The following is a 13,076-nucleotide window of genomic DNA, read 5'->3' as shown; positions in this document are numbered from 1 at the left end:
GGACTGTATGGACTGTGGCTTTGCTCTCCCCAGGATGGCCCAGTGGGCAGGCCACCCACTGTATGGACTGTATGGACTGTGGCTTTGCTCTCCCCAGGATGGCCCAGTGGGCAGGCCACCCACTGTATGGACTGTATGGACTGTGGCTTTGCACTCCCCAGGATGGCCCAGTGGTCATGGAGTCCCCTCGTGGATCTGGCGTCGTGTACTCAAGTGGCTGAGGTGCCCCCCCTTCCCTTCCCCCTGAGGTGCCTGTCCTTTTTTCTTTCTGATGCCCCTGCAGTGTTCTCTCCGTGGAGTTCTTGTCGTGGGACTGGGCCTTGCCCCTTTGCTCAGGACCCCTGTGGTCCACGGACAGTGGTTGGACTACATATAGTAGATGTATATATTTTGTACATAGTTTATTTATTTATTTGGATTACTGCTGTCCATTTTTCAATATATCTGCCCGTTTAAGATCTCTTCTTTTGGTCTTTGCATTATTTCGGAGGGGGGGTTTGTGGGTTGTGACAGTGATCTGTGGGAATGCATTGATGTGTGTGTTGTAGTGGGTGTGGGTGGGTGGGTGTATGCCGGTAATCTTTTCCCTCCCCTGTGTCGTAGGTGCAGTACTCACCGATGTCTTCCGCGCCGCCGGGCGTGCTCCTGGTACAGGAACAGGTATAGGAGTGCGGGGATGACCTGTAACTCGGGTTCCATACTGCCGGAATCTCGCGTGGAGTATGTGGAGGTAAGCGTTTTCCCGTTCGTAGTCTGTTTCCGCCGTGTTTTTATCTGCGGTGCTCCCGCCCCGGAAAAGGTGGCGGATTGGTGGGTCGTGATAGGGTGGGCGGTACATTGTCTGCCGCCTGGCTGTTGGCGGTGACCGCCGCGCTGTTTGTTTGTTCCGCCGTGGCGGTCGGAGTGTTAATGCGGCGGGCTGTGTTGGCGGTTCCCGCCAGGGTCAGAATTGCATATTTTGGACCGCCGGCCTGTTGGCGGGTTGGCCGCCGCTTTATCACCGACCGCCAGGGTCAGAATGAGGGCCTGAGTCTTGAGCCATAAGATGGTTGCCGCCACATTGCTGTTGATGTGGTGCCAGCAAATCAGATCTCATCCTTAGATCTTTTGGATCCTTTGGATCCTTGAGTCCACTACTGTGTCATATATCTATTAATTGTGATATTTAATTTCTCAAAAACTACTGAACGGATTTACATCACATCACAAAAGTCACATTTTTTGGGGCCGTGGGGTTTTCCATCCGGTTTGTGGACTACTTTTTCTCTTTTTTCACAGCGCGATCTCGCTTGGCAGAAATCGAGCGCTTTGCATGACATCGACCCTATTACATAGTTAATTGCACTTTTGCCGGTCATGTAGATAATTGCATTTTTGTCGATAGGTTTTACTACCAGTGAACTGTTATTTCCGTTTGTGTATCTGCGTTGCACTGATGGCGGCTGTCAGCTCGCTTATGTGAAACTTTTACTTTTCAGTTTATATGGCAAGAAAAGTCTGGTTAGGAGTTTACAATGCTAATTGCTAGAGCTCAAGCAAACGCGAGACCATTTGCATTGCAAATGCTTGTTAATAATATAAATGTTTCTTGTATTTGCTGATATAGAGGTAGATTAGTATTTTGGGGGACTAAACCACTTTTAAAACACGTGACGTTGACATTTGAAAATATTGAATATAGCCAATTGAGATAATTAAAATGTCTACGTCATTCAGTTATGCAGCCGGGCGTGAAATAGGCTTCAAGGACCCCCTGAGTTAGCATCATCCTTTGGGCTACAACACAGTGCTACGCACATGCCCGTCACGTTGACCCATGATGCTTTGGCTGTGGGTGTGTGGCCGAGAAGTTAGGAAAAATAAGTTGCTGCTTCGCTGACATTAAAACTTCCTTCATTAGGCTGATGCGGGTTCAGCAGTTTCGCTTATCTATGTCACCGCAGGATGTGAAGTCCTCATCCAGCCTCCTGTGGGGTAATTTACTTCATGTTCAGTAATCAAGATTTTTCTGGAAGCTTCAAAGCATGTGGAAGGCAACGCCGCGGAATTAGGCCCGCGGGCAGTTTTGGCTGCCTCATGAGCAAAGAAACAGCCGAAGTGTTGACGGAATAAGAAAGTGAAACTAAAGGATTTATTTATTCAAATGAACGACTAACTTCATGAGTGTGCCCTATACATCAAAATGTACACCACGTCTCTACTGCCCACATTTGGTATTAGAATGCACATGTCACTGAAGGTGCCCTTCCTACCCCGTTATTGCCCCCTCTAGAAAGGCACGTCAGATTGGCCTGAGTCGTGCTAGTGAAGCACGCGCCCGATAGCCCCCATGCAGGATATGTGCTGCTTAGTCTAGCCGTGTCTTGTCCTCCCCCCCATCCCCCCAATGTGATGAGGGGCCCCGGAGCCGCCCATACCTTACAGATATTTATTGACATTAGTCTGAATGGGGCACCTTGTTAGGCTGGATGGCACCTGAAGTGGTGGGGACCCCTGCGCGGCAGGTGCTTGTGTTATACCCCTGCTCTAATCCTTCCCCACCCTAACGACATACAGTCAGCCCTCGCTCGTGCAGTGAGTGTAGCCCTCAACCTGCACCTGCAGCGTTGTTACCGCCTGGACGCAGATTTAATGCGTTTTACATTTTACGGACCTTTGCAAGTAATAGGTCTGGAAAGCTGCCCCACTATGCAGTGGTTCGTTAGTGCTTTCTTTTTTTCACTAGATGAGTGTGGGTGTAATATTTTTCAGACGTTAATGGCTATATGAATGCAAGGTCACCTTTTATGAACACCTTGCACTCGTAAATCCACCAACTTGCTCTCCTAAATTCGATTTATAAGTGCAAATAGATTTCTGATTTGTCCCTACGACTTGAAATGAAGTATGTTGTAAAATAGTCTGCAAGTAACATATACTTCTTGCGATAAGATGGCACAGTCCATGAAAATTGTCGGTTTACTTTCATGTTGTCTGGCATAGTAATATTCATCTACGGGCTGTTGGCACTGACGAGGCAACCTTGAGTTTTTTAAAGGTGTATTCGCTTTTTGATATAATGTACTACACATAGTAAAAAACGTTTTGAGAGCCTGTGCAACAGTAATGTTGATGTTGATCTACTTCAGGATACTGCCAGTAATGTATTATTCCATTTTCATACTGTCCAATCCTAAAGTGGTGTCACTAACTAGAAAATAGATACCTACACATTTTATGCAGTAATGTATTGTATGCATAAGAAAAAAAAGATACTTTCAATAATGCTCTGGTTGTCAACTAGGATAATTTATGTTGATTTAAAAAATGAATTATTGGTGAACTTCGTTACCAAATGCTTCACACTGAGCTGTTCACAAGATGGTTGTGTTCATAGTGTGAGGACTATGAAGATCCATTTATACATACACTAGTGCAGAGAATGCAGCAATCTTACTGGAACTCTATTTCGAATTTGTTTTTTTACCTTTCAAGGCAGTTCTTAATTTTGGGATATCGTCTCCATCCTGGTCAAGCTTCTCTACGTCCTGCTTTAGGCCCACATCATGTTCAGAAACTGCTGTGTCTTACAGTGGTGGCTGCTAATAAGGACAAGTGGTGTGGCGGGTGGTGGGGAGATTTGTGGTTGTGGTATAGGGGTAAATAATATATATATATATTTTTAAGTACTTACCTGCCGTTGCCGGCTGCCAGCTCAGTGTTCTTCTGCTCCAGTCTGACACCCAATTTCCCATGGGCTGGTGCACCCTGTGTAGGCTGCCAGACATCAATCAAGATGCTGCTTTCATAATGGTAATACTAGTTACCAGCATGAACGCAGTGCTGTTAATGCCCTACGTGGGGTGGTTTAATGCTTGTTCAGGGCCTGGAGCCTGTGCAGCAAAGCTAAGTGGAGAGATCTAAGTGTGCATTCCGGTTTGGGCGTACTTAGTCAGGTGGCCAAACTGACATGCACACGTGCAGTGCACACTACTCCTCCTCTCCCTGTTGTGACATTGGCCTACCCCGCCCCGCCCTAGACTTGGCGGGCTCCAGAGGTGTAAGAAAAATAAAATGATAATAAAATAGTTTTATTATCATTTCGTTTTTCACGTTCCCTTCTGCTGGCTCTCAGCAGGAGGGGTGACATTCTTCCACCATAATGGAGGAGCTGCCGCTGGGGTCTTCTCTGGGTCCTAAACTGCTGTTTCTTCTATAGGCCCTGTTCTCCTAAAGGCCAATGTAGCTTCCTGAAAAACTAGCTCTTTGTGTTGAAGATGAGCTACAGGGTACTATAACATGCTCTCACAGAAAACAACAGAATCAGGCCATAACTATACCACACCAAAGGAAATAATATAAAATAAATAAAATTGATTCTAAATCTATCTATCTATCTATCTATCTATCTATCTATCTATCTATCTATCTATCTATCTATCTATCATGCTCCAATTTCTTGAAGATAATGCACATTCTAGAATAAACAACAGCAAAAAGAATATATTCTATTAAGCCATGTGAAAACAGCATCAACAGGAGGTAACAGAATTATGGGATGCAACGTCACTGGAAAATTACTGGGAGAGTGGGTGCCTAGAAGGTTAAGAGTACTTAGCAATCAATGTCTTAATTCAGAAATGTTAAAGTGGGGGCATCAAACACAGAAAGTTGCTCAAATGTGATGATGAGAATCCTGATTAAGTATGCATCCATTGAAAATGAGGAGATTTTGAAAGAAGTTGATGAGTTACCTAAAGAACTGCAAGAACATTTGATACCAAGGAATCTGTTGATACATTTCTAGGGGAGAAGAATGAAAGAGTGAATGAACTAGAGGAAGAAATCAAAATGAAAAATCAGGGAAAATTCCTAGGTGATCCACAGGACTACCAAGCTGAGAAAGCTTTCACCTTCAGTAAAAAAGTTGACATCTTAAAGTGAGAGGATAAAACGTCACAGAACCAGATTCCGCAAAAGCAAAGAGCTTGCAGATAACAGGAAGCGACTACAAAAGTGATAGCCTGGAAAAAAGGGTTACATGATTTTCAGACCAAATTATGAATGAGAATTAGAATTTTATAGAGGGATTCCTACTGATAAATCAGGAGATGAATCAACAACAATGACACACAGACAGAGAAAAAGCGGGGGGAGGAAAAGGAAGAGGTAAAGGCAGCAAAGTGAGAAAATAAGAAGGAACAACCAAAAATTTGCTCCCAGGGAATAATCAAGAGGGGGACAGAAATCAGGAAAATGATGGAGGAAATTACAATGTGGTATATTTATCTGATTATTCTCTAAACATTTTTGACCTAGGTGTCCTTTTTACATTGGCACAATTGGATCCGGAAAGTGGGATAGAGGAGAGAAATTCCTGAACTTAGCTAACATGGAGGTACGATTTGGGCATTGGTGACCCTAATAAATTTAGGGCAAAATCCACATTGACACCTGCTCTTCCCACCGATGCAGATGGCACATTTGATGAGATTGTCATACAAGACCTTACAATATTGGTCAAAAAGAATAGATGGCAAGTGGACAACCTTACATTAGTATAAAAAAAACTCATTAAAGGATTAGAAAAAGATGATAGTATTGTAACTAGGCAATCTGACAAAGGGGGTAATGTTGTCATATCTAAAGAAATATGCTTGAAAGAAGGTTAAAGCCAACCTAATAGCAAGACTTGTTATGAGATGGCACAAAAAAACGGCACATTAGAGTCCAATTGGGTGTATTGCAATATATTGAGAGAGCGAGGCTCAATCAAATGAGAGGAATTCACATTTCTTTATTGTGAAAATCCCAATACCCCCCTCCTTCACCTACTTCCCAAACTGCACAAGAATCCCACTAATCCTCCAAGCAGATCCATTGCATTCTCAAGGGGTTGCTTTTTAGAGAATACACTGAAGTATATAATTTATTCCTAAATTTCCCTGCCATTTTACATCCAAAATAGTTGTAACTTCCTATCATCTATTGAAGGCACTCACTGGGAGGATAATTTTGTGATGGTGAGCTTAGATTTAGGCAGTCTGTATACTAGCATTAGACATGACGACAGGGTCTGAGTTTGTAGACATTTTCTTAGAACAAGATCTTTGTCTTTGTTCCATACTGAAATGGTTGTAGAGATTAAATGGTTCAGCCTTACTCACAATTTCTTTGTATATGATGACAAATACTTCAGGCAGATCCAGGGTACTGCAATGAGCACTTGTTTTATCCCATGTTTTGCAAAGCTCTTGATAAGTTGGTGAGAGGAACAGATTGTCAATTCCCTGGATGAGTTCACCCATGTGGTTACATGAATAAGATAAATGTTCAATGTATTTGTTGTCTGGAAAGTAACAGTAGAGATACAACTAATTTTGTTGTCACTCTGAATAACAGCAATTTGAATCTTTCAAACAAGGCCTGGTTGCAACATTTATTAGATGCATCGAAGCCAACGTGGTCTTCCTCCAGGAGACCTACTTGTTGGGGACCCAATGCTGTTTCCTAGGTTGAGGGGCGTATTCTACCCTGCCTCATGCAGGGCTCACATCAGGCTCTCGGGGTGGTGATTTCGATAAGAAAGACTGCAACTTTTCATGTTTTGAGTACTTGGAGCGATCCTAAAGGGTCATATGCCGCTCTTCAGAGTCTATAGGGAAAGACTGATGTCCCCTTCAGTGTTTATGCGCCCCCACGGCTGCAACAACCCTCCTTAGACAAAGTAACAGCCATATTGTTAGCAACAGGCTTCTCCCTCGTTATTCTGGGGGGGGGGTGACTTCAAAGTTGTAATGGCCCCTGAATTGGACTGTATGGGCTATGCTGCGGGCATTTCCAGGGAAATGCTGCTGACCAGCTTTGTGGCCACGCTGGGTCTCTCAGACATTTGGCTGTGCCATCACCCAGAGGGTAGCGGTTACTCATATTTCTCTGGGACTCAGAGGGTTTTTTCCAGATTGGACTATGTTTTTGCCCCTGCTGGTGAGGCTGGTAGGATCTAAAGAGCTGATTACCCTGATAGTGGTCAGTCTAATCATTCACCTCTCTGGATTTGCCTGGGCAGGAGGTCACGCTATCTATGTGCGGGCTGGAAATGAAATGCTTGGAAATTGCAGGGTGAGGCACTCTAACGAGAACTGCGAGTAGATACTGAGCTTTACTTCACTTAAAATAGAGGGTCTGTGGACTCCACCATTGGTCTCTGGGAGGCCTACATAGCAGTTTTCCATGACAGGACACAGAACGTCATTGCAAATAAGAAGAGGGCAACTACGGAAATTGAGAATATTGAACATTGACTGGTACACTTTGAGGGGACTCCCGGGGCTTTGTCTGACCCCCAGATTCTCCAGAAAAGTGCAGTGTTAACACTGAATATCGTGCCCTGGCACAACACGAGGCAGGGAACCAAATATTGGCCACACAACATTGCCTATATGAAACAGGAGACAAGGCTGGTAAACTCCTGTCTTGGCTTAGTGAGACGGAGGCTGAGGCAAGCTCGGTGCGGTGTATTGTAGATAGCACAGGTGAATCCAATGCGACCGACATGAGTATCGTGGAGGGATTCATTAGGTATTAGAAGACATTTTATAGGGCTCGACCCCCTCTTGGAGGCCCAGTAGATTACCGAGGTACAGTGGCTATGCTGATGCTCTCCATGGAGCACCGTGTGGCCCTAGAAAGGAAACTCACCTTCCCTGAGATACATGTGGCTATACCAATGTTAAACCCAGGGAAAGCCGCCAGGCCAGTGGTCTCACAGCTGAATTCTTTAAGAGAAATGCTGGGATCCTTGGCCCTCGCCTCTTCAAAATGTCCCTTGAGGCCCGCAATATCGGCACATTGCCTCCAGACTTGTAACTTACCGCAATTGTGTTTTTTCACAAACAATACAAGCCAGTGATGAGCTGCGACTCATACCACCCAATTTTGGTGCTAAATGTGGAGACCAAAATCTTGGCCATGGTTCTGGCCACCAAGGTCCTTGCATTCATACCTCTCATCATCCATTTGGATCAAAAAGGCTTTATGCCGAGGTGGTCTACCTGATATAACCTGCACAGGCTCCATAATTGGTTGGTGGTGGTGCACCCCACAGGAACCACATGTGTTCCTTTCTCTGGATGGTGAAAAGTCATTTGGCTGTTCTTGTCCGAAATACTGGCGAAATTAGGATTTGGCCCCACATTTGCAGCATGGATAGTGCTGGCCTATCAGGCCTTCACACCAGCAGTGCGGGTCAACAGTGTCCTCTTCTCAGAGTTTCCTATTAGGCAGGAGACCAGAAAGGGCTGCCCCCTGCGCCCCCTCCTGTTAGCCCTTACCATAGAGCCCCTAGCCTGTGTGGTCTATGGTCATCCTGACATCACGGGATTCTGAGTCACTGAGCCCACTATGTAAGAAGAGGAGATTTCACTCTCTCTTGTGTGGCACACAGCCAGTGGAGATGTTTGTGATGGTTCTTCAAGTCTTCGAACAGTATGGCGTCCATTCTGGGTACACTGTAAACTGTAATAAATCAGTTTTGCGCTCTGTGGGAAGGGCCTTAGACTTGTCTGCCTTTCCTGGGAGACTACAGGCATATACAGAGGGGTTTTAGTACCTTGGGATGTATATGACCTTCCGCTGAGAGCCATGTCTTGACTGGAACCTGAGGGCAGTTGGTGGGGGATTTCCACACTGATAAAGAATGCTGGTGAGTGTTAGCTTTAATTATATTGGCAGAACTGCCATATTTTTTTACTCTGCCAAAACTCTTATATGTCCTCCAAAACATGTATTATAGGATCCTCGATGAACTCTTATGATCGATAAGGAGGTTAAAAACTGTTATGGAACAATAGGCACCCTTGGATAATGTGAAGACATTGCAGCGCAATCCATACAATGGTGGTATACCTCTCCCTGATTTCCGAACCTACTACTGGGCAGCCCACTTTATTGATATTAATGAATGAGAGTGTACTTCCCAAGATCATCCCACCTGTGCTTTGGAGAGAACTCAGATGGTGATTGTGGCTTCGATCATAGCCACCAGATGTATCTGATGGACAAATAGAGTGACTCAGGAGAGTCCACTGTGGGTGTGGGTGATTTTTAGAGAAATTGCAAAACTTAGGGGCTTTGATGGGATCTCATAGGCACATCCAATATTGGTGATGGGAATCTTATGCCATTTTGCTCCCTTCAGCATGAATATCAGTTACAAAGTACTCAATACTTCAAATATGTGCAGCTCTTTCACTCATGGTGTTTGTAGGGCCTGACATTCTAAACTTGCACGAATACGCCCCCCTGGAGGGTAGGCTACTTATTCGGGAGATTGAGGAAAAGGTGTTTTTCTTCACATACAAGGTGCTCAATAATTATATGCTGACACACTGACAAAGTTGAGGGGAAAGTGGGAGAGTGAAATGGGGGAGCTTGACAACACAGATTGGGAGGCTGCCTTGATGCATTCCAGGGAGATGGCTATTAAATCCAGACTGAGGCTTACACAGCTTAAAATTATTTATCGGGTCTATTATGACCGCAATCGCCTACATAGAATGGGGAGGGAAGAGTCCCCTTGCTGTATGCAGTGTAGGGGAGATAGAGGTACCTTCTTCCACATACTCTGAGGTTGCCCTACCTTATAACCATATTGGCAAACAGTTTTGAGTGAACTTGGCAGTGTTTTGGCAGTACATTTCCCAGTGGAGCACAAATACATTCTCCTCAATATACCAACAGTTGTGTATGTCCCACGCGGCAAGCTCCTTTTTTGCAATCTGGGTCTGGTGATAGCGAAGAGGGATGTGGCCAGGCCCTGGGGTGCCCCTGAGATTCCAGCTCTCCAGGGGTGAAGAGAGGGGCTGAACTTATATATGATAGCAGAAAAGGTTACGTACAAGAGCAGAGGGTCCCTGTGCAAGTGCTTTAAGATTTGAGGATGCTGGGTAAAATATTATGCCCTAGACCTTATGGATGATGGAAATGTGTCTTTGCCTACCCATGCCTAATACCTATGCAGTGATGTCTTCTGTACTCCTTTGATTAAATTGTGTTTGACCTGGCCACTTCACTGTTGTTGTATGATAATTGTGTACTTGCTGATACTGTGATGCTTCTCTCCTCCTCTGATTATTTCATTGTTGTGGGTGCGAGTTTGCTCTCTTTCTTTTTTCTTGTTTGCCCACAAAGCAAATATATATATTTTTTTAAATTGGAAAGAACAATTTGAATTTTACATTTACTAGCCACATGAGTAAAACAGATATTGAGGTTTTTGACATCAAAGCGGTGGTTAAGGAAAGAGTACTGATCCCTAAATTGCATACAAAAGCAATTACAGGAAATACACCTCTGCACACCAAAAGCAGTCATACCAAATCCCTAATGCACAGTATTCCTTGTGGAGAATCATTACGTCCTTGCTGTAACTGTAGTACAGAAGAGACCTTCAACCTAGAATGTAACGATTTGTTGCAAGATTTAGGGAAATGGGCTACCCTAAAGAAACATTGCAAGCTCCCCTCAGACAGGTTAGAAAATCAGCAAAGATTAACTACTAACTTCCAGGCCCAAAACCTCAGGAGCAGATAAGAGGAACCACAAAGCTAATGGCATTAGACGGATTCTAAGTAAACAGTGGCAACTCTTTACAACAGATAAGAGTCTCAATGATGTAATGGAGAGCTTTCCCAGTATGGTGTGTAGAAGAAGGATAGACTGAGAGGCAAGAATGCTGTTAGCTCTACTCTGAGTACAAACCATCTCAGTACCAGAATGTGTGTTTTTTCTACTTGTAAACACTGCAAAGCATGCATGAACAGTATCAGTTCTAGCAGATACTGCCCACCACTACATGAAAAAGACTGACTTATGAAGGAATATCTTACTTTCAACTCTGATTTTATTGTATACTTCGGAGTGTTTCCTTGTGAAAAATCGTGCTAAAGATACTAGTCAGAGTAGAAGCAAATTACTGTCAAATTACAGTATTTCTGATTGAAAAGCATGTGACATTGTGGTGTTCATACGCACCAAATCCATTCCCTGGATACATTTATACAAGGCCTCAAATCAATTTAGCCTCAGTAGACCGAGCTAGTTATATTCCCTCACTTTTTCCAATGTATTACTAAAGTATGCAGAACTGTGAAGCCTCCTGTGGAGCCACAGGCTGGAGTACTGCCTAACTCCAGGGGTATATCTACAATAAAAGAGTAAATTTAAACAGAGGTGTTAGAGGTGTTAGACCGCTGCTGCTGAGAGACAAAGGTGGTGGACTGTATGCTATGAGGCGGACTTGCTTCTGCAGCTCCTCTCTGAATTTAGTACTCATAGTCGTCCTGTGAAGAAACCAAAGATTAACCCTGCCAAGCCTCAGAGTCTGCATCCTGGATTTGACTCTGCTTCTGCTGCAAATGTTGTCCAGGTATTGCAGCCATCATTGCTGCACCTCAGCGACTGAGGATTATGTAATTGTGTGTACTACAACCTGCTTTCCAAGTATTCATGAACAGCCTTTCTACACTTGGCATTTACACTGTTTCTTCTGCGGATGTTGTCTTTGTGAGTCAGTGTGCTGGACTCTGCATTTGCCTGCATTTCCTCAGTGACTGATACTTGGCTGGCTCCATGTACTGTACCCTCTTTATTTCCTGCTGGGAAACTCCCCTCCCATTCTCTAAACATGATTGTGTGCCTATGGCAATGAATTACTCATGTAATCAAGGAGTCATTTCCAAATGTCGCTGGTTGTTCTAATATTGTGGAGATTGACACCCCAGAACACTGCAGTCATTGACATATACAAACAAGGTTATGCCCCGTTGTGGATAGTTAATCTTTTATAGCACTCTGCACTAGAATGGCTTCCCTGGTCGCTTGTAAACATGACTGTGATTATGGTTTAAAATAGTAAAACCATGCAGTTTACGATGTCCATCATGTGTTTCTTGACTAATATATATTTTAATTATAGTTATAAATTATGTTTTCGGCAATTAATTATAGCCTATATGCAGTCTGTTTTATTGCAAGATCCGCAAGAATGGTTTAATGCATACAGTCGTATCTGATTAATAACTAATTATGTGTCACAAAGCCGAGTTTTACATACTACTACTGAATAACAAGGCCACATTTTCCTTTTCTATTGATGGCAGAGGTAAAGGTTGAGGGTAAAGTATACTGAAGAACAAGTATTTGTTATTCGTCTGCGGCAGGCATTAAAATGAACCTGTGTATGTGATGACGCAGAAAAAGAAGGTCCGATATATATTCATGTATACCGTGTAATCAATACATATAATGAAGTGTGATTTTGATAAAGAAATAATGTACGAGGGAAATTGTGCCCTCAGGGTAGTTCGCCATCATTATAAACGAGCTTTATTAATCACGAAGTATTAAAAATGTAGTAATCCGTCATAATCGCAAATGTATGCCATGATTTCTTGTTTGAAAACTGTTTTGCTTAGCTTAAATTTAGTACAGGCTTTGGCCTAGTTGCTTGGTTTCAAATTCTAACTACGTGATTTTTTTCCTTGAACTAATGAAACATAAGGTTTCGTGCTAGGCCGGTTACATCCCCTTTGATACAAGGTCAGTCTCTGCAGGTGCGGACAATGAAGGTACAGATAGTAAAATAATTGGCAAACCATGATACAATTTGTGTTCCAAGGCTCCAAGGACAGTGTATGCATAAATGGGCACTAGTAAAAGACAATTTTTGATTGGACAATTTGAAGCCAACCTATGAACCCTCCAATAGAAGACCCTGCAGAATTTGGAATGTTTCTTACTTAAACCCACCGGACAAAGAGAAGTCAGCCATTTTCCTCGATGCCAGTTTGAAGCCTGATGCCAGACTCCATTTTGGATGACACACTGATGCCCTTTTCTCTATCTGAGAGAAAGAGACTTTAAGAATTCTCACCCTAGAGACTTTAACTTTGATTTGCCCCCCATCTTGCCCATGCAGTAACTTTGCCCCATTCTACTTGCCGTTGCAAGGAAGCTTGCCCTTAAACTTTGCCCCTTTGAAACTTGCCCCATGCTGATCAACCGGTACCTGAAGGACGAAGACTTTTCTTGAATGC

The sequence above is a fragment of the Pleurodeles waltl genome, chromosome 1_1 (assembly GCF_031143425.1).
Source record: "Pleurodeles waltl isolate 20211129_DDA chromosome 1_1, aPleWal1.hap1.20221129, whole genome shotgun sequence".
In the NCBI taxonomy this organism is placed as follows: Eukaryota; Metazoa; Chordata; class Amphibia; order Caudata; family Salamandridae; genus Pleurodeles; species Pleurodeles waltl.
The sequence above is the reverse complement of the archived record's forward strand: the minus strand, read 5'-3'. Positions refer to the sequence as shown.